The following is a 21006-nucleotide window of genomic DNA, read 5'->3' on the forward strand; positions in this document are numbered from 1 at the left end:
AGGAATTTCCAATAAATGGGAAAGATAAGTCGTTTTATGGAGGAGACATGAAAAAGGTAAATGAAGAGACTGAAGTAAAATTAATGTTTATATTGTTCCTCTTTTGAATAATATATAGCAGCTTCTTCTGTGTGTTTATCCCTTTTGCATTCCTGGAAAACGGGTAAAGAAAGTATTATTATCATTTTAGTGAAAACTGAGATAAACAGAAATTAAGTTTATTTTCTTCAGTAGATCGTTGGAGCAATGGCTGTTAGTTTGTTCATACCTCCTTGGATCCACCCCATTGAATCACACCTTTCCCATTGACTCAGGCTTGGCCATGTAACTTGCTTTGGCCAATAAAACAAGAGCACGTATGTCACAAGCAGAAAATTTTAAGTGCTCGAAGAATTTCTCTGGTGGTCCAGTGGTTAAGAATCCACCTGCCAATTCAGGGGACACAGGTTCAATCTCTGGTCAAAGAACTAAGATACCGCATGCTGTGGAGCAAGTAAGCCTGTGCGCCAGTGCTGAATGAGCCCAGTGCTGCAACCACTGAAGCCCGTGTGCCCTAGAGCCTCTGTTCCGTAATAAGAGAAGCCACTGCAATAAGTCTGCACACCACAATGAACAGTATGCCCCACTAGCCACAACTAGAGAAAGCCTGAGCACAGCAACAAAGACCCAGCACAGCCAGAAATAATTAATTAAAAAAATTAAGTGCTTACATATTGAAGCTTGCCTTCTCTTCCTGCTCTTTGGTACTCTGAGACCTTCATGGTGAGAACACCATGTGAAGCTGGAGGAGGAGAGATCACATAGGGCAGAGATGTCATCCCAGCTGAGTCCCGCTTGGCCAACCAGCCTATCAATCTCCAGGTATGTGAGTAGACCAGCTAGCTCCAGATGAGCCACCTTCAGACCTCAGAGATCCACCACACCAACCTAGATCAGATTACTGTTCAGATGGCTTATGGAATCATGAGAAATAATATGTTTGCTATTTTAAGCCACTTAGGTTCCAGGTGGTTTGTGACACAGCAAAACTAAATGGTACATTTCCCAAGAAAGCCTAATCAGATTAGATCTCGAAGTCTTGGTGCTTAGGTTCACATTCAATTGCTGCTACTCTTCTAGTCAAAGGTCAAGTTGAGATATGCAGATCTTAAGAATATTATTTTGTATCTTAGGTATGATCAAGCCTCTTCTTGAATTTCTCAAGGTCAAAGGCCATGCTTTGATTTTCTCAGCACATTGCTTTAGTTGTAAAATATGCTCAGCGAGGGGTATAACTTTTCTGAAAAGGAATGAAAGTTTAGTGTTTATGAGGCTGGATAAACCTCTATGTGGTGTGTTTAACTCTCAAAATGTATATGGGGCACAGATATTTCTACTTATAAAGATTTTAGACTAAGATTCTTTCCTAAGAGAGAAAACAGGAAGGGACCAAAGAGCAGGGACCATTGTTTTGTTCTCAAGCCTAAACCAAAATCTTGCAGAGCCTCCTGTCTGAACAACTTCAGGCGTTCCCACTGAGGTCTGTGTGCACAGAACCCCTCAGCACCGCCCCCGCCCACCTATCATGCAGGTGCTGTACACGAGACCGCTTCTTGGCACACAGTAAGTGTTGAGTGAATGAACGGGCAAGCAAGTGACTGAGTGTGTGTATATGCAGACATACCATGTTTGTGGCATTTAGGAGAGCTTTCACTGGAAAGAAAAACAAACCAAATTAGAATGAGTATCCCTCTTCAGTGGACTCCCAGAGCACAAACCGTTTTGCTTTTTGTGTGACAGAATTCGGAAAGAGACAAATACATTGTATAGGTCAGATATAGATTCAAATATAAAACCTTTACCACATTTTGCAGGTCAAAAAAATTAAAACTCATTTTGGTTAATGGTGACACCTAGTGGTGTATCAAAACTGTGGGTTTTCCTTGGAGTAAAGTATTTTGTTTTGCAAGTGAAGGTGAACGAGTCCTTAGGGTATTGGACCCCTGCTCCCTTCGTAGACTAGGGAGTTGAGGCCCCTAGGCCTCCCAGGGTCAGCGCAGGTAGGATGTCGTCCCGGAATTTAACCCCCCAGAGCCTGTTCCAGTGGTGCTATTGCCGAGACCTCAGAATAAAAGCCAGCAGTGTGGGCACGTCCGGTAGCACAAAGTTACTCACTGTCATTTGAGACTGTTCTCAACGGTCTACCTTTCCGTCGCATCTTACTCTTTTTCTGTCTTCTTCTTCCGCTTCTACTTGTCCTTTTATTCTCTTCCCTTCTGGCAAGACCCAACGGCTTCTCTCTTGTCCCTCGCCTTCCTTCTTTCCTCATCTACTTTGACTTTCCCCTCCTTTATTTTCTCACCTCTTTTCATTCCCTTCTCTGTGTGTTCACTGATGCCTCCTAAGGATGGTGCACTGTCTGTGCTGGGGACCACTAACCCATGTGGCTATATAAACTCTAATGAACTAAAATGAACAATCCAATCCCTCGGTCACACTAGTCACCCTTCAAGTGCTCAGTAGCACCAGTGGCTGCCCTCTCGGACGTTGCAGAACGTGATCACGTCCACTGTTGCAGAAGATCCTCCAGGAAGGTCCTGGCCCGGTGTTTGGCTGACCTATATCTCCAGTCTCTCATCTATTTCCCTTCTCAGCCCCTCTTATGTAAGTGGTTCTTGAATAGTCTGTATTCTGTTCCTCTCTCTCCCTCCCTGCTCACTCCACTTTATTTGGTGATTTTGTTTTCTGTATGTTGTTATATAAACTTGTCAAGGTGACCTTGCCAAGTTAAAAAATATGTAATCATATTGGACAGTTCACCAGGGCAGTGAATGATTCATAGCATCATGTTTTCCATGTGTTGGGACACATCAAAATATTTTTAAACTCAACACATCAACACAGCATTTAAAACAATTATACCTCAGATCTCTTTTTCTTCTTTTTTTAATCCACAGGTTTCTACCTTTCTGTCTTGAGTTTAAGTATTTTTAAAAGTGAAAAAAAGACAACTTTCAATGCCTAAAAAAAATACACATTTTGTGTATAGAATGGCTTTGAAATAATACACAGGAAACTAGTTACAGATTGGCATTGGTTGGGATGGAATGAAATTTACTTCTTGTTATATACCCTTTTATAGTATTTGAGTTTTTACCAGATTTTTATGTGTGTTCAAGACTTATTGAATTCTACATTACCTTTGAAGTTAAAAATACTATCTGAAAATGTCACATCAAGAGGATCAAACCAAAATGGCCCATGAAAATGAGCTCTCAGAAAAGGTAGCTTTTGAATGAGCCTTCAGAGCTTTGGGTGGTGATAGTCTCTTTAAACAGATAATGTAGGGGGCATAAGACTGCATTAAATTTAGATTTATATCCAGTGATAATTTGCCAGGAATCAGAATGCCCTGAAAAATTCCCCTCCTGATTGCTGATAGAGATTGATATTAAAAAGAAAGCCTTCCTGGGACTTCCTGGACGGTCCATTGGTCAAGAATTCACCTTCCAATGCAGTGGGTGCGGGTTAGATACCTGGCTGGGGAGCTAAGATCCCAATGCCTCATGCATGCATGCTACGTCGCTTCAGTTGTGTCCAACTCTCTACGACCCTATGGATTGTAGCCTGCTTAGGCTTCTCTGTCCAGGGGATTCTCCAGGCAAGAATACTGGAGTGGGTTGTCATTTCCTCCTCCGGGGGATCTTCCCCACCCAGGGATCGAAACCCAGTCTCCTGCATTGGCAGGTGGATTCTTTACCACTAGTGCCATCTGAGAAGCCCCAGATGCCTCGGGGCCAAACCGAAAACATAGAAGCAATGTTGTAACAAAATTCAATAAAGACTAAAAGTGGTCCACATTTTAAAAAATCTTAAAAAAAAAAAAGCCTTCCTTTTTCTTCCCACCCATCATTGGGAGCCTAGCCCTTTGGTGCCCAGCTCCAAAGGGATGGAAAACACTAACAGCCAACAAGCTTCCTTTCTGGCGTCTACTCATCCACTTCTCTTTCAGTAAGACCTTGATGAATAAAATGAAAGTTACCCTTTCTCTTCCTTTTCCTTGGCCCTCCCGGGCTAATAATCATGGTTACTTGACCTTCTTCGTATCACTGGATCTTCAAGGAAGAAAAGAAGGTGAAACCTGAGATCTTGCATGACTTCAAAACTGGTTTCAGCCCAAATGTACTTCGAAACTTGGATTTCTATGGCAGTTATGGTAGAGACTTGGGTTTCTTTAAAAAGAGGTTTGAGAATCTGCATAGAACTGTCATACCCATAAGATATGTGACAGCTGTACTGCCAATTTGAGAAAAAGGGAAAGTGAGGCAGGGCACGGTAAATTTCGTGCGAGCTGTTGACTTGCCCTAAGACCACATGGCATCCAGACCATGTAATCATATGCCCAGACTGAACTGTAGCGTCTCTGTGTGCATTCATCTAAATAAAGCTCCACCCAGACCATGCCACCCAGGGGAATTGGTCTGTGGTTCTCTCTGACTGTGGACTGCTATGGTGCCAGCCTGGCCTCGGGAGGAATCTTGGTTCCCCTAAAAGAGCAAAGGTTTAAGCTCTGACTCTGTGGGACATGCAGGAGTCAGTTTCTAATGAAAGGCTCTCTGGTACTTTATGTTGGGAATACAGATAGCAGCCCATCCCTTCAGCAGAGGACCGACACTATCCTTACTCCAAGGAACACTGGCCATGGGAAATGGAAAGCTCAGGATCCTCAGTGCTACAAGGGCCCTTAAAGTGTTTCTAGTCTACTTTTGCATTTTAGAGAGAGGAAAACTGATGCCTCGAACGGTTAGGAAGTAAAGTGAGCTTCCTAAGGTTACGTCGGGTTTATAGGGCTGGAGCTTCCCACCAGGCTCCCCAGCCAAGTTGGGGCTGCCTCCGCTCTGCCATTCCAGCAGCCCTGCAAACTCTTCCTCTAGTCTCATGGAAAGATACAAACTTACCTTCACAGCGAGCACTCACTGATAGGAAGACTGACACATCAAGGGTTACTCAGTGTGTATTCCATCATTTTGAAGGTACACTGGTGCTAATACAATAGCTCCCAGCCATAGGTGGCTACTGAACCCTTGAAATGTGGGTAGCGCAGATTAGCATGTGCTCTAACTGTGAAATGCACATCAGATTTTCAATGCTTGGTGTGAAGAATTATGAACTGTTTCATTGATCATTTTTAAACTAAGTACATATTGAAATGATAATATTTTAGATGTATGAGGTTTGTTTTAGACATATGAGGTTAAATATGTTATCGAAAGTACCTTTTTCTTTTTACTTTTTACAATGTGGCTACCGGAACATTTATTTATTTTTGGCTGTGCTGGGTCTTCTTTGCTGCCCGGGCTTTTCTCTAGTTGCAGTGAGCAGGGGCTACTCTGTAGATGAGGTGTGCAGTCTTCTCAGTGCAGTGGCTTCTCTTGTTGCAGAGCAGGGCTCTAGGGTGTGTCGGGTTTCAATGGTTGCTGCTCCCAGGCTCGAGAGAACAGGTTCAATAGTTGAGGCACACAGGCTTAGTTGCTTCAGGGCATATGGGATCTTGCTGATCAGGGATCAAACCCGTGTCTCCTGCATTGGCAGGTGGATTCTTTAAAACTGAGCCACCGGGGAAGCCCCTGCCAGAACATTTAAAACGACATTTGGGCTCACATTACATTTCTGTTGGAGAACTCAGAGATATAGGACATAGAGCCTGCCTTTGCTTTGAATCTTAGACATTGTATTACAGCAGAATCATCTCATGTACACTCACTTGCCATACGTACACTGGAAGGATGGAAAGAGGGAGAGAGACAGAGACAGATAGAGGGAAAGAGGTGAACGGAACAGTGACTGTGTGGGTGCCTTGAGTGGGCGTGAAATGGACAGAATGTTCCATTGTCCCCTCAGAGGTCCCAATCCCTGTTCTCTCATAGAGTGAGTACAGTTGGCCCACCATATCCCCAGGTTCCCCATCCAGGGATTCAACCAACCTTGGATTGAAAATATTTGGAAAAAATTTCCAAAAAGCAAAACATGAATTGGCTGTGTGCCACAACTGTTTACATAGCATTTACATTGTATCAGGTATTGTAAGTAATCTAGAGATGATTTAAAGTATACGGGAGGACACGAGTAGGTTATGCAAATACTTCGACATTTTATATAAGGGACCTGAGCCTCTGTGGATTCTGGTGTCCACAAAAGGTCCTGGAACAAATGCCCCATGAATCCCGAGGGACAGCTGTATTTCCCCCCTCTATTATTATTTTTATTGTCTTACAAATACACATCTCTGTTTTGATATCCAGGTAGAGATACCTAACCTCAGGATCCGAAAACAAGTCTGGAGTTTTTAGTATATTGAACATATTTAACAGAAGTGAAGCTTAAAAATATGTCATCGAGCTCAGTTTTGTGACTCTTTAGAACACAGTTCAGCAAACTTTGGCTTGTGGGCCAAATTTGTCCAGCTGCCTTTAATTTTTACAGTCAGCCAGCCAAGAATGGTTTTTACATTTCTATTTATTTTACTAATTCTTGATTTGGAGTATTGTTAATTTACAGTGTTGTGTTTGTTAGTTTCTGCTGTACAGCAAAATGAGTCTGTTATAATGACTTGTATCTTACTTTTCTAAGAATAGAATCCAGTGGGTTACCACCTGAGCCAACATGGATAAACCTCAAAAACCTGACCCTGAAGATAAAAAGCAAGTTGAGTTGCATATGGATGATTCACTTTACATAAAATTATAAAACTGCAGAGCTGTATATTAAATGTGGACATACATGGAACTGATAAACACCAATTAGCAACAATGACTCCATCTGGAGGCAGAGGGAGGAGAATGCTATTGAGGAGGGGCTTTCATTTTATCTGTAATAATCTTGATATTTATTTTTTTATCCTTTGTGTAGACTGGAAATATTTCATAACAAAAATGCTTTAACAACAAAAGATGGTGTTTTAAAACGCATGCTTTTCACACAATGTTTAAGTAGTTGAAAGAAAGAAAGAAAAGAAAAGTGAAGTCACTCAGTCATGTCTGACTCTTTGCCCACCAGGCTCTTCAATCTATGGAATTTTCTAGGCAAGAGTACTGGAGTGGGTTGCCATTTCCTTCTCCAGGGGTCTTCCTGACCCAGGGATCTAACCCTGGTCTCCCACATTGCAGGGAGACACTTTACTGTCTGAGCCAGGGAGTCCCAGATAGTTGAAGAGACAGAATATATTTTTTATGTATATTTGTTTCACTTGCCTAATAAAAATTTTGCAAATTCCTAGACTGTCCACTATTTACCCCTTTAAAAAGCCCATTTCTGGGACCTAATTAAACTTAAAAGCTTCTGCACAACAAAGGAAACTCTAAGCAAGGTGAAAAGACAGCCTTCAGAATGGGAGAAAATAATAGCAAATGAAGCAACTGACAAACAACTAATCTCAAAAATATACAAGCAACTCCTGCAGCTCAATTCCAGAAAAATAAACGACCCAATCAAAAAATGGGCCAAAGAACTAAATAGACATTTCTCCAGAGAAGACATACAGATGGCTAACAAACACATGAAAAAATGCTCAACATCACTCATTATCAGAGAAATGCAAATCAAAACCACAATGAGGTACCATTTCACGCCGGTCAGAATGGCTGTGATCCAAAAGTCTACAAGCAATAAATGCTGGGGAGGGTGTGGAGAAAAGGGAACCCTCTTACACTGTTGGTGGGAATGCAAACTAGTACAGCCACTATGGAGAATAGAGTGGAGATTCCTAAAGAAACTGGAAATAGAACTGCCTTATGACCCAGCAATCCCACTGCTGGGCATACACACCGAGGAAACCAGAATTGAAAGAGACACATGTACCCCAATGTTCATCGCAGCACTGTTTATAATAGCCAGGACATGGAAGCAACCTAGATGTCCATCAGCAGATGAATGGATAAGAAAGCTGTGGTACATATACACAATGGAGTATTACTCAGCCATTAAAAAGAATACATTTGAATCAGTTCTAATGAGGTGGATGAAACTGGAGCCTATTATACAGAGTGAAGTAAGCCAGAAAGAAAAACACCAATACAGTATACTAACGCATATATATGGAATTTAGAAAGATGGTAACAATAACCCTGTATACGAGACAGCAAAAGAGATACTGATGTATAGAACAGTCTTTTGGACTCTGTGGGAGAGGGAGAGGGTGGGATGATTTGGGAGAATGGCATTGAAACATGTATAATATCATACATGAAACAAATCACCAGTCCAAGTTCGATGCATAATACTGGTTGCTTGGGGCTGGTGCACTGCGACTACCCAGAGGGATGGTACAGGGAGGGTGGAGGGAGGGGGGTTCGGGATGGGGAACATGTGTATACCTATGGCGAGCTCTTGTTGATGTATGGCAAAACCAATACAATATTGTAAAGTAATTAACCTCCAATTAAAATAAATAAGCTTATATTTAAAAAAATAAATAAAAAGCCCATTTCTTTTTTCCCCCTATGGACTAGAGATAACATTTTTATTATTTAACTTTTTTTACATTTTAATTGAAAAATAGCTGACATACAATATTATGATCATTTCAGGTATATAATATAGTGATTTGATATTTACATACATTATGAAATGATCACCACCACAATCTAGTAACCATCCCTATGCAAAGTTACTACAGTATTATTGACCATATTCCTTATGCCATATATTACATCCCCATGGCTTATTTATCTTATAACTGGATATATATACCTCTTAATTCCTTCACCTGTTTCACCCACCCCTCACCATCCCTCCCCTCTGGCAGCCACCTGTTTATTTTCTGTGTCTATGAGTCTATTTTTGCTTCATTTTATTTGTTTTTTAGATTCTACATAAGTGATATCATAGTGTTTGTCTTTGTCTGACATTTTGCTTATAATACACTCTAAATCCATCCACTGTTGTTTCAGATGGCAAGAGTCCTTTTTTTTTTTCAATAGCTGATAATTATACTGGAATAATTAATATTCCATTGTGTGTGATATACACACACACACCCGATATCTTGATCCATTCACCTATGGATTTACACTTAAGTTGCTTCCATATCTTGGCTTTTTAAATAATATTGCAATGAATGTTGAGACTTCCCTGCAGCTCAGGTGGTAAAGAATCTGCCTGAAATGCAGGAGACCTGGGTTCAATCTCTGATCAGAAAGATCTTGTGGAGTAGGAAATGGAAACCCACTCCAGTATTCTTGCCCCAAGAATTCCAGGAGCCTGGTGTGCTACAGTCCATAGGGTCCCAAAGAGTTGGACATGACTAAGCGACGCGCACACACACACACACACACACACACACACACACACACACACACCTTTTCAAATTAGTGTTGTCTTCTTTTCCAGAAGTGAAATTTCTGGGTCATATAGCAGTTTAGTTTTAATTATTTGAGGAATCTTCATACTGTTTTCCATATTGGATGCACAAATTTACAATTCTACCAACAGTGTACAAGGGTTCCCTTGTCTCTGGACCCTCATCAGCATTTGTTATTTGTTGTTGTGTTGATGATAGCCATTCTGACCAGCGTGAGATGCTATCTCATTGTAGTTTTGATTTCCATTTGCCTGATGATTGATAAGTATAAATACCTGGAGTAACAGGCAAATGTGGCATTGGAATACAGAATGAAGCAGGGCAAAGGCTAATAGAGTTTTGCCAAGAGAATGCACTGGTCATAGCAAACACCCTCTTCCAACAACACAAGAGAAGACTCTACACATGGACATCACCAGATGGTCAACACTGAAATCAGATTGATTATATTCTTTGCAGCCAAAGATGGAAAAGCTCTATACAGTCATCAAAAACAAGACCGGGAGCTGACTGTGGCTCAGATCATGAACTTCTTATTGCCAAATTCAGACTTAAATTGAAGAAAGTGGGGGAAACCACTAGACCATTCAAGTTTGACCTAATCAAATCCCTTATGATTATACAGTGGAAGTGAGAAATAGATTTAAGGGACTAGATCTGATAGAGTACCTGAAGAACTATGGACGGAGGTTCATGATATTGTACAGGAGGCAGTGATCAAGACCATCCTCAAGAAAAAGAAATGCAAAAAGGCAAAATGGTTGTCTGAGGAGGCCTTACAAACAGCTGTGAAAAGAAGAGAAGCTAAAGGCAAAGGAGAAAAGGAAAGATATACCCATTTGAATGCAGAGTTCCAAAGAATAGCAAGGAGAGATAAGAAAGCCTTCCTCAGTGATCAATACAAAGAAATAGAGGAAAACAATAGAATGGGAAAGACTAGAGATCTCGTCAAGAAAATTAGAGATACTAAGGGAACATTTCATGCAAAGATGGGCTCAATAAAGGACAGAAATGGTATGGACCTAACAGAAGCAGAAGATATTAAGAGGTGACAACAATATGCAGAAGAATGATATAAAAAAGATCTTCATAACCCAGATAACCACAATGGTGTGATCACTCACCTAGAGCCAGACATCCTGGAATTCGAAATCAAGTGGGCCTTAGGAAGCATCACTATGAACAAAGAGAGTGGAGCTGATGGAATTCCAGTTGAGCTATTTCAAATCCTGAAAGATGATGCTGTGAAAGTGCTGTACTCAATATATCAGCAAATTTGGAAAACTCAGCAGTGGCCACAGGACTGGAAAAGGTCAGTTTTCATTCCAATCCCAAAGAAAGGCAATGCCAAAGAATGTTCAAACTACCGCACAATTGCACTCATCTCACACACTAGCAAAGTAATGCTCAAAATTCCCCAAGACAGGCTTCAACAGTACATGAACTATGAACATCCAGATGTTCAAGCTGGTTTTCGAAAAGGCAGAGGAACCAGAGATCAAATTGCCAACATCTGTTGGATCATCAAAAAAGCAAGAGAGTTCCAGAAAAATATCTGCTTTATTGACTGTGCCAAAGCCTTTGACATTTGGATCACCACAAACTGTGGAAAATTCTTCAAGAAATGGTAATACCAGACCACCTGACCTGCCTCCTGAGAAATCTGTATGCAGGTCAAGAAGCAACAGTTAGAACTGGACTAGTTCCAAATTGGGAAAGGAGTACATCAAGGCTGTACATTGTCATCCTGCTTATTTAACTTATATGCAGAGTACATCATGAGAAATGCTGGAATGGCTGAAGCACAATCTGGAATCAAGATTGCTGGGAGAAATATCAATTACCTCAGATACGCAGATGACACCACTGTTATGGCAGAAAGCAAAGAACTAAAAAGCCTCTTGATGAAAGTGAAAGAGGAGAGTGCAAAAGTTGGCTTAAAGCTCAACATTCAGAAAGCTAAGATCATGGCATCTGATCCCATCATTTCATGGCAAATAGATGGGGAAACAGTGGGAACAGTGACAGACTTTATTTTGGGGGGGCTCCAAAGTCACTCAGATGGTGACTGCAGCTATGAAATTAAAAGATACTTGCTCCTTGGAAGAAAAGTTCTGACCAACTTAGCATATTAAAAAGCAGAGACATTACTTTGTCAACAAAGGTCCATCAAAGCTCTGGTATTTCCAGTAGTCGTGTATGGATGTGAGAGTTGGACAATAAAGAAAGCTGAGCGCCGAAGAATTGACGCTTTTGAACTGTGGTGTTGGAGAAGACTCTTGAAAGTCCCTTGGACTGCAAGAAAATCCAACCAGTCCATCCTAAAGGAAATCAGTCCTGAATATTCATTGGAAGGACTGATGCTGAAGCTGAAACTCCAATACTTTGGCCACCTGATGTGAAGAGCTGACTCATTTGAAAAGACCCTGATCCTGGAAATATTGAAGGTGGTAGGAGAAGGGGACAACAGAGGATGAGATGGTTGGATGGCATCACTGACTCAATAGACTTGAGTTTGAGTAGAGTCTGGGAGTTGCTGATGGACAGGGAAGCCTGGCATGCTATAGGCCATGGGGTCGCAAAGAGTTGGACACGACTGAGTGACTGATCTGAACTGAACTGATGATGTATAACTTTGAGCATCTTTACATATGCCAGTTGGCAATCTGTATGTCTTCTTTGGACTGTCTATTCAGGTCCTCTGCCCATTTTTTAAATTGCATTGTTTGTTTTTTGGATGTTGAGTTTTACGTGTTCTTAGTATAATTTGGATATTAACCCCTTATTGGAAATATTATTTGTAAATATCTTCTTCCATTCAGTAGGCTGCCTTTTTGTGTGTTGATAGTTTCCTTTGCTGTGCAAAAGTTTTTTAGTTTGATGAAATCCTATTTGTTTATTTTTGCTTTAGTTTCCCTTGCCTAAGGAGACAGATCCAAAAAATATTACTAAGACCAATGTCAAAGAGCTTACTGCTTATGTTTTCTTCTAGTTTTATGGTTTCAGGTCTTACAAATGTCTTTCATCCATGTTGAATTTATTTTTGTGAATGCTATGGGAGAGTAGTCCAGTTTGATTCTTTTGTATGTAGCTGTCCAGTTTTCTTAACACCATTTATTAAAGAGCCTATATATTCCTCCTTGTATATTCTTGCCTCCTTTGTCATAGATGAATTGGCCATGTAAGTGTAGTTTCATTTCTGGGCATGCTATTCTGTTCCATGGATCTGTGTTTGTGCTAGTACCATACTGTCTTGATGACTGTAGCTTTGTAATATAGTCTGAGATCAGGGAGCATAATATCTTCAGCTTTGCTCTTATTTTTCTAAAGGTCTATTTGGCTATTCAGGGTCTTTTGTGTTTCCACACAAATTTTAGAATTATTTGTTTTAGTTCTATGAAAAATGCCCTTTGGTATTTTTATAGGGATTGCACTGAATCTGTAGATTTTAATTTGTTTTTCTGATAATTTGTTATTAGTGTATAGAAATGTAACAGATTTCTATATATTTTGTATCCTATAATTTTACTGCATTTGTTTATTCCACTAGTTCTTTGTGCGTCTTTAGGATTTTCCATATATAATATAACAACATCTGCACACAGTGAAAGTTTTGCTTCTTCCTTTCCAATTGGATTCCTCTTATTTCTTTTTCTTTTCTGACTGCTGTGCCTAGGACTTCTAAGACTATGCTGATTGAAAGTGGCAAGAGTGGTCACCCTTGTTCCTGACCGTAGAGAGAAATTTTTCAGCTTTTCACCATTTAGTATGATGTTGGCTGTGAATTTGTCATAATGGACTTTATTATGTTGAAATATGTTCCCTCCATATGCACTTTGTTGAAAGGTTTTTTTTTTTAATACCACAAATGCATGTTGAATGAACAGCCCATTTCTAATCTGTACCCTGAATATGGGGAACATCCAAAGGGAGTAATTTGCCTCTAAGGTCTAAGGAACTAGTTTTCTTTAAAACGCACATACCTGGATTTATATACACACATACACACATACTCTCTCTCTCACAGTGACTTGAGCATGCCATGTTGTTCACTTATATATTGTTATTTAACAAACCATCCCAAAAGCCGAGTGGCTTAAAACAAAATGATTTCTTATTTCTTGCACTATTGTGGACCTGCTGGGGGATGGTTCTGCTGGTATCACCTGGGCTCATGCAAGCGAAAGGTCTCACCTGAGTTCATGAGCAGAAATGTCCAAGATGCCCCGACTCATGTCTGGCAGGTGGTCCTTGGTTCTCCTTCAGGTGGCCTTTCACCCTCCTGCAGGATGGACTGGCTTATTAAAAGATAGTCTCAGTGCAGCATTCCAAGTGATAGAGGCAGAAGCTGCTGCTCTTAGGCTCTGTGCCCCTAAACTCACAGGATGCCAGTTCTGCCACCTGTTACTGGTCAAAACAAGTCACAAGTTCAGCCTAGATTCAAAGGGTAGAAAAATGGACTCCACTTCTTGATGAGAGGACCTGCAGAGAATCTGTAGCCAGATTTCATCCATCACACACATATATTAAAATGTTCATTTAATAGTGAAATATACATAATATACAGCAAACCTAGAAAACATAGCCTAAATTTCCTTAACTGGTCAAAAGAAAAAACATCTATCACTAAACTATTCTTCCAAATGCAGAAGTTTTCACTCTGTTTAAACCTAGAGAATGTTCTTTCGTTGTCATTCCATTTCTAAGTCATGTCCAACTCTTTTCAACCCCATGGACTGCAGCATGCCAGGTTTCCCTGTCCTTCACTGTCTCCCAGAATTTGCTCAGATTCATGTCCATTGAGTAAGTGATGCCATCTAACCATCTCATCCTCTGTCACTGCCTTCTCTTCCTGCCTTCAATCTTTCCCAGAATCAGTGTCTTTACCAGTGAGTCAGCTCTTTACATCAGGTGGTCAAAGTACTGGCACTTTAGCATCAGTCCTTCCAATGAATATTCAGAGTTAATTTCCTTTAGGATTGACTGATTTGATCTCCTTGCTGTCCAAGGGACTCTCAGGAATATTCTCTAGCACCACAATTCAAAAGCATCAATTCTTCAGCCCTCAGCCTTCTTTATGGTCCAACTCTCACATCCATACATGACTACTGGAAAACCATAGCTTTGACTATATGAACTTTTGTTGGCAAAGTGATGTCTCTGCTTCTTAATATGCTGCATAGGTTTGTCATAATTTTCCTTCCAAGGAGCATCTTTTAATTTCACAGTTGCAGTCACCATCCACAGTGACTTTGGAGACCAAGAAAATAAAATCTGTCACTGCTTCCACTTTTCCCCCCTTCTATTTGTTCTTTTTCTAATGCAAGAATGAAAGAGGTGAAATTGACTATCTTTGGAGGGAATGATGAAACACAGACCTGAAAACTGTCTCCAGCAGGGAAGATCTGTTATCACTTAATGTATAACTGTGTAAGCCCCAGACAATTAAGAATGGGTGGGATTTTTGTAGTTTGGGACTTCTATGAAGTACCATCTATTTCTAAATCAATTTTTAGTTGATGTGGAATATTGTGTTTTAGGAAGATAATTTGAAGGGCACAAAATAAAACTAAGAGGAATAGAAATGAGTACTACTTGAGGCAGCTGCAACAGGAGAGCAAGTAGAGGGGATTCTGCCTCTGCCTAAGTGAAGCTGGGTATTAACCAGATGTTGTTATTTGCATTAAGAGAGACTGAAAATGTCAGTTTTGTACCACAAATGCATGGAAGAGAAAGAGGAAGGGGAACACAGAGTAGGAGAATATTAAATGCTAAAAAAGTGCAATTTGTATAAAAGCTTTACTTCCAAGAAAAAATTCATATAATTTTGGAAGAAGCTGTTCTGGAACAACTGCTGTTTTACTCCCTAAAACCTAGCCTCAATATGAGAGACTGTAGTCAGATAAAGAAACGTGTCCTAAAAATGATTTATACACACACTCAGGCATCAGGAAAGTCACTGATAAGAGAGAATATGTGATTTTCTTGAGCAGAAAATGACGGATGGACCCCAGCGATTCAAAGAGCATGCAGTTGGGACTTCCTTGGTGGTCCAGTGGTTACGACTTCGCCTTCCAAGGAGGTACGGCTTCACACCTCCATTCCTTGGTCAGGGAGCTGAGATCCCACATGCCTCAGGGTGAAAAAACCAAAACATAAAACAGAAGCAATATTGTAACAAATTCAATAAAGACTTTAAGAGTCTTTTTAAAAAACAAAGCAAAAAACAAAGAATAAAATCAAGGGCTCGTTGAGCCAGGCTGAAAACAAGAGAAAAACATAAGCCAGGTGAAAATAGTCTGATTTGAAGGCAGTGGGAGTTATCTGTACATGCAAGAACCTACCCACTCCCTCTTCACCACAGTCCTGGGAAAATGTTAACTGGCCTTCTAAAAAATGAGAAACGGGGGAAAGAAAAACCCTGTGACTTAACCAACCTGGACAAACAGCCAAAATGGGGTGGTTCGTAATGCGTTGCAAGGCATTCTGGGTAGGGAAGATTAAGAGCCTGTGGCTGCTTTGGGGTCTTGGCCTTACTAGCTCTTTGACCTTGGGTGAGTCATATATTATCTCTGAACTTCAAGTTTTTATCTGTAAAATGGGAGCCTAAGGAAGTGTACACAGCATGCCTAGCAATCAGTAAAGCCTGGGTACTTAAAAATAACTCCTCAGTAAATTCCTGTTATCCCCTTTGGAAGGGTTAAGCTATTGCAAGTTAGTCCCATTTCCTGTCTCCTGCCCGGTCCTAACATTGAAGCTCATATGAGACAGGCCTTGATTCAAACATAGCAGCGTCGGGACTCCCAGGGGGACTGGTGAATAGCTCTCCTTCTGGCGGGGATCCACCTGTTCCCACGTGGCAAACCTCAGTATGGCTTCAGGTTTTAGACATCTTGTTGCCTTAAGAGGCTCAGTAGATTTCCAAGTGCTGCCTGTGTTGCTGCATCTGTGTTTCCTTCCAGATATAAAATGCTAACTTTTCAGATGTGCATTTTCCTTCCCAAGAAGCCTTTAAAAGGAATATAGATATTCATTCATTTGAGTGCTTTTTGCCAGGAGACAAGAGAGTGAAGGGAATAATCTGCTGAGTTTTATTCTGAAGCAAAGATAGTCTTTAGCAGTGGTTGAATTCACTTAATATTTATTGAACATTTATTATGTGCTAGGCAGATACAAGTGCTCAGTTGAGACAAAAAAGTAAAACACAGTCCCTGTCCTTGAAGAGTTTATGGTCCAAAACTAGTATATTGTAATAATTACATTCAGGCCATAATGTAATAAGGATCACAAACCAAGTAGGGACAAGGTGAATCAGGGATTGTGAAGGGAGGGTAGCATTTTTTGGTAGATTTTTATTATGTCAACAACATTCTAATAAAAATAGTACCCTAAGAAGTATTTTCCTTTCTCTATGTTCCTTTGCACATCTTTATTCATACATATATGTGATTTTTATAGTACCTTCACAGTACAGTTTTATGCTCTCATAAGCATTATGTGATAAGCACTTCCTCTTGCTAATAGTTTTCATCGTATTTTCCATCTGGTGGTGAAAGTAATTTCCTTTATAGGCCCCTGATGTGGGATAGTTGGGCTGTTTCTCCTGTTTCTTTGCAGTTAGCAATTATGATATAAGTATGAAAGTCAAAGTTGCTTAGTCCTGTCCGACTGTTTGCAACCCCATGGACCAAACAGTCCATGGAATTCTCCAGGCCAGAATGCTGGAGTGGGTAGTCTTTCCCTTCTCCAGGGATTGAACTCAGGTCTCCCGTATTGCAGGTGGATTCTTTACCAGCTGAGCCACAAGTAAGGGGTACCTTTATTATGCATGTAGCTTTTTTATTCTTTAGTATTGTTTTCTTTTTTAATATTAATAATTAGTTGGCTATACCAGGTCTTTGTGGCTGCGCAGGGTTGTCTCTAGTTGCGGCAATCTGAGGCTACTCCTCAGCTGTGGTGTGCGGGCTTCTCCTGGTGCTGACTTCTCTTGTTGCCCAGCACAGGCTCTAGGGCCTGTGGGCTTCAGAAGTTGCAGCACGTGGGCTCAGTGTTTACGGCTCCTGGGCCCTAGAGCGTGGACTCAGTAGTTGTGGTGCAGGGGCTTAGTTGCTCTGTAGCATGTGGGGTCTTCCCAGACCAGGGGCCAGACCTGTGTCTCCTGAATTGACAGGCAGATTCTTTACCACTGAGGCCCCAAGGAAGCCCAGTGTCATTTTCTTTCGCTTAGCTCTGCACAGTAGGATTGATGGGGGTCAACAGGCATTGAATATTTCTATTCCCCTTGAAATATATTCCTCCACTGTTACCCCCAAAAAAGGTTGGACCCATTTATACCATCACCAGCAATAGACTTACCCATTACATCAGAAGTGCATCAGCACTGGGTGATTTTTGTTTTTTGAGGGTTTTTTTTTTTTTTCATTGTAATCTGCTAACGTCATAGCCATGCCATGATGTCTTGTAATAAATTTTAATTTCCATTTCTCTGGTAACTATGTTTCCCTATCCTTCCTGACTGTAACTCTTACATGACTTACCTGTTCAGGTGAGATGAGCAGAGTTTCCACAGGCAGAGAGCCAGTGAGTGGGCACTTGGAGGAGAGCAAGCAACTTACTCAGGCAAAGATGTAGGAGAGAGCCACATATGAAGGGATACAGACTTTTTGTTTGTTTTTCAGACTTTAAACTTTTTATTTTGTGCTGGAGTATAGCTGATTAACAATGTTGCGGTAGTTTCCAGTGAACAGGGAAGGGACTTAGCCATACATACACGTGTATCCATTCTCCCCAAACCCCCTCCCACCCAGGCTGCCACATAACACTGAGCAGAGTTCCATGTGCTATACGTTAGGTCCTTGTTGCTTATCCATTTTGAATATAGCTGTGTGTACATGACCATCCCAAACTCCCTAACTGTCCCTTCCCTCCAGCAACTGTAAGTTCATTTTCCAAGTCTGTGAGTCTCTTGAAACACAGACTTTCTGACCAGGGCTAGGGTGGACAAAAAAGAGAAATGGCTAGGGATGAAGCCAGAAAGGAAAGTAGAGGCTAGCGTATATAAAAGTTGGTTTTGAATCCTAGAGGATTTTAGTTTAACTTGGACAATATTTCTCATAGGAGTAAACAGCTGGGACAGCCTGTCTGTCTCCTTTAACTCTGATGAGTCCATGGGCCCAGCAACCAGAACAGCCAGCTCCACGAGCCCCTGTTGCCAAACTCCTGCCCGCTTTACTACTTCTCCAGCTGGGGCCTGCAGGCTCCCACGGTTCTGTACACCTGCCTCCCTCCCTCCACCGTCAGTTTCACGCTCCTGGAGCCAGGGCGCCTCATCCTTAGGTGCCATCTGACCCTTAGTGTGTGGTGCGGTTCAGTCCACTTCTGACTGGTCCTCTATCCTGGTTCAGCTCAGGATCCCATGCTGGACCCCCAGTTTGGCACACACCCCCTGCTCCTCCGCCCCACCTTGGCCCCCTCAGGGATGTTTTCTGTCTGTCTTCCAAGAGGGTTAAAACCCCCAGGACTGGGAGGGAGGTACTCACAGTCACAGTGTCTTTCCTCCTCTCCCAGGAAAAAGCAAGGCAGCCTGCAATAGAACTATAGAGGAGACAGATGTTGTCCTTTGAGAAAACAGCTCGGCCTTGGGACCTGAGAACTGCAAAGTCCCAGGGGTGTGTTTCTGCCCACACCGAGCTGATAGACAGGCCTTCTCAACAACCATATTTCTTCTGTCATATCCCTAGCCAGAATCCCATGTGCTGCTGAAAGAGGCAAAAGCTGACAAATAGCACTGGCCACTTTCCCAGGCTCAATCTTGGTAACCACAGGAAAGCTTCCAGAAGGCGTGGAGAAGGCCCCTGGATCAGGAACCCCAGACTGTAGGAGTGAGCCCTGCCAGGCTAGGCTGGGCCTCTGGGGACCTGGAGGTGACGCATGACGGCTACTGCACAGAGAGTTTTGTGGAACCTCAGGTGACTGAGCTTCTGAGTATGAAAACCTCAGATGGCAAAATAAGGCTCCCTAAACAATGTCCTGGGAGCACCTTCAACCCAAGTGTTACACTCCTGACTTTTTATAAGCTGGTTTTTTGATAGAAAGTTCTTGGTACAGCTGTGTACTTTGAGAAATTTCTTTTTCCCACTAAACCTCACTTTCCTTATCTGTGAAATGGGAATAATGAAACTAATGCAAGGTGTTCTGAGGATTAAATAAGATAATGTATGTGAAATAATTAGTGCTTGAAGATGCTCCATAAATGGTGAAGTGAAGTCGCTCAGTCGTGTCCAACTCTTTGTGACCCCATGGACTGTAGCCTACTGGGCTCCTCTGTCCATGGGATTTTTCAGGCAAGAGTACTGGAGTGGGTTGCCATTTCCTTCTCCAGAGGATCTTCCCCACTCAGGGCTCGAACCCGGGTCTCCTGCAGTGTAGGCAGACGCTTTACCGTCTGAGCCACAAGGGAAGCCCTGTAAATGGTAGTGTAATCATTTGGGTTACTTTGGCCTGCTGCCTGCCTTTGCACCTCTTCTGAGTGTATCAGCCTGAACACCCATGAGGTTGTTGAGAATCTGGCCCCAATCCCTGAGAGCCACCATGTGTCCAGGACCATGTCCTCCGGCCAGATCTGCAGCCCAGAGCTCCCTTTCAGAAATCTGGGGCTCAAAACACGTGTCTCCAGATGCCTACCTGTGTTACAAGCATCTGTTCCTCCAGGGCAGACAGAGGAGAGACAAAACCCTGTATCCAGGGCATGAGCCTCCCCATTAGCCAGGCCTTCGTGGGGAAGACTGCACTCGGTGGTCCAGGGGTGGGGGTTCCTCTGAAGGCATTGTGGCTTCCTCACTTGTTAGAGGTCTTGCAGAGGTGAATCCCAGCAGCATCTGACAGGCACTTAATGAGCACTGTCCTCTGTCCAGCCCCCAGAGCCAGCACGATTGTCTCCAAACGTTCTCCCAAAGGGAATTTGGGGAATGCAAGGGTTCCATCCCTGGGTTCTCTGTGTAGTGAGCACCACTCTGTCTCTAAATGAAGATGATGGGAAATCCTGCCTACCACACCCCTATGGAAATAGCAGAGTGCTACACAAGTGTAAGGGATGACAGCTGTGATTTCTGGCATGAGCCACATGCCCTGCAACCTCACCAGCCTTTGAAGACTATCCTCATGTAGAGTGGTTTGATATTTTAGCAGATTTCATGGTCATCGGCATGGGTTTTCAGTTCTTCCTTTCTTTCCAGACCAGACAGATTAAATCTCACCCTCATTAAGCTGGATAGATGCCCCCAGCAAGGGTCTGGTGTAAGCCATGATGATAAGATCATTCGATTCTAAGCTTGTCCCCACACTCACCTGGTGCACAACCATCAGGAATTCTGCCTGCTCTGAAAAGTAGAAAAACAATTGCTTTTGATCCCAAACTACAATTTGCTCTCATATTGCTCTCATTAACTTGGCTAAGTTGACATTTAAAAATGTCTTAGTGTCTATTTTTTATTAACTAGATCTGACCAGACATAGTGAGGGAAAAGGTAATGCTTTGAACATTATCTTAGGGACCAGCTGAAGGAAAATAGAAACAGAACAATCATCAGCATGTGCTAAATGCTTACCTCCATGAAATATTGCCTGCATTCTCAGTTTATCCTCATGCTGATGTAGGGAACTATTGCCAT

Source organism: Bos mutus, chromosome 10 (assembly GCF_027580195.1).
Source record: "Bos mutus isolate GX-2022 chromosome 10, NWIPB_WYAK_1.1, whole genome shotgun sequence".
Taxonomy (NCBI): domain Eukaryota; kingdom Metazoa; phylum Chordata; class Mammalia; order Artiodactyla; family Bovidae; genus Bos; species Bos mutus.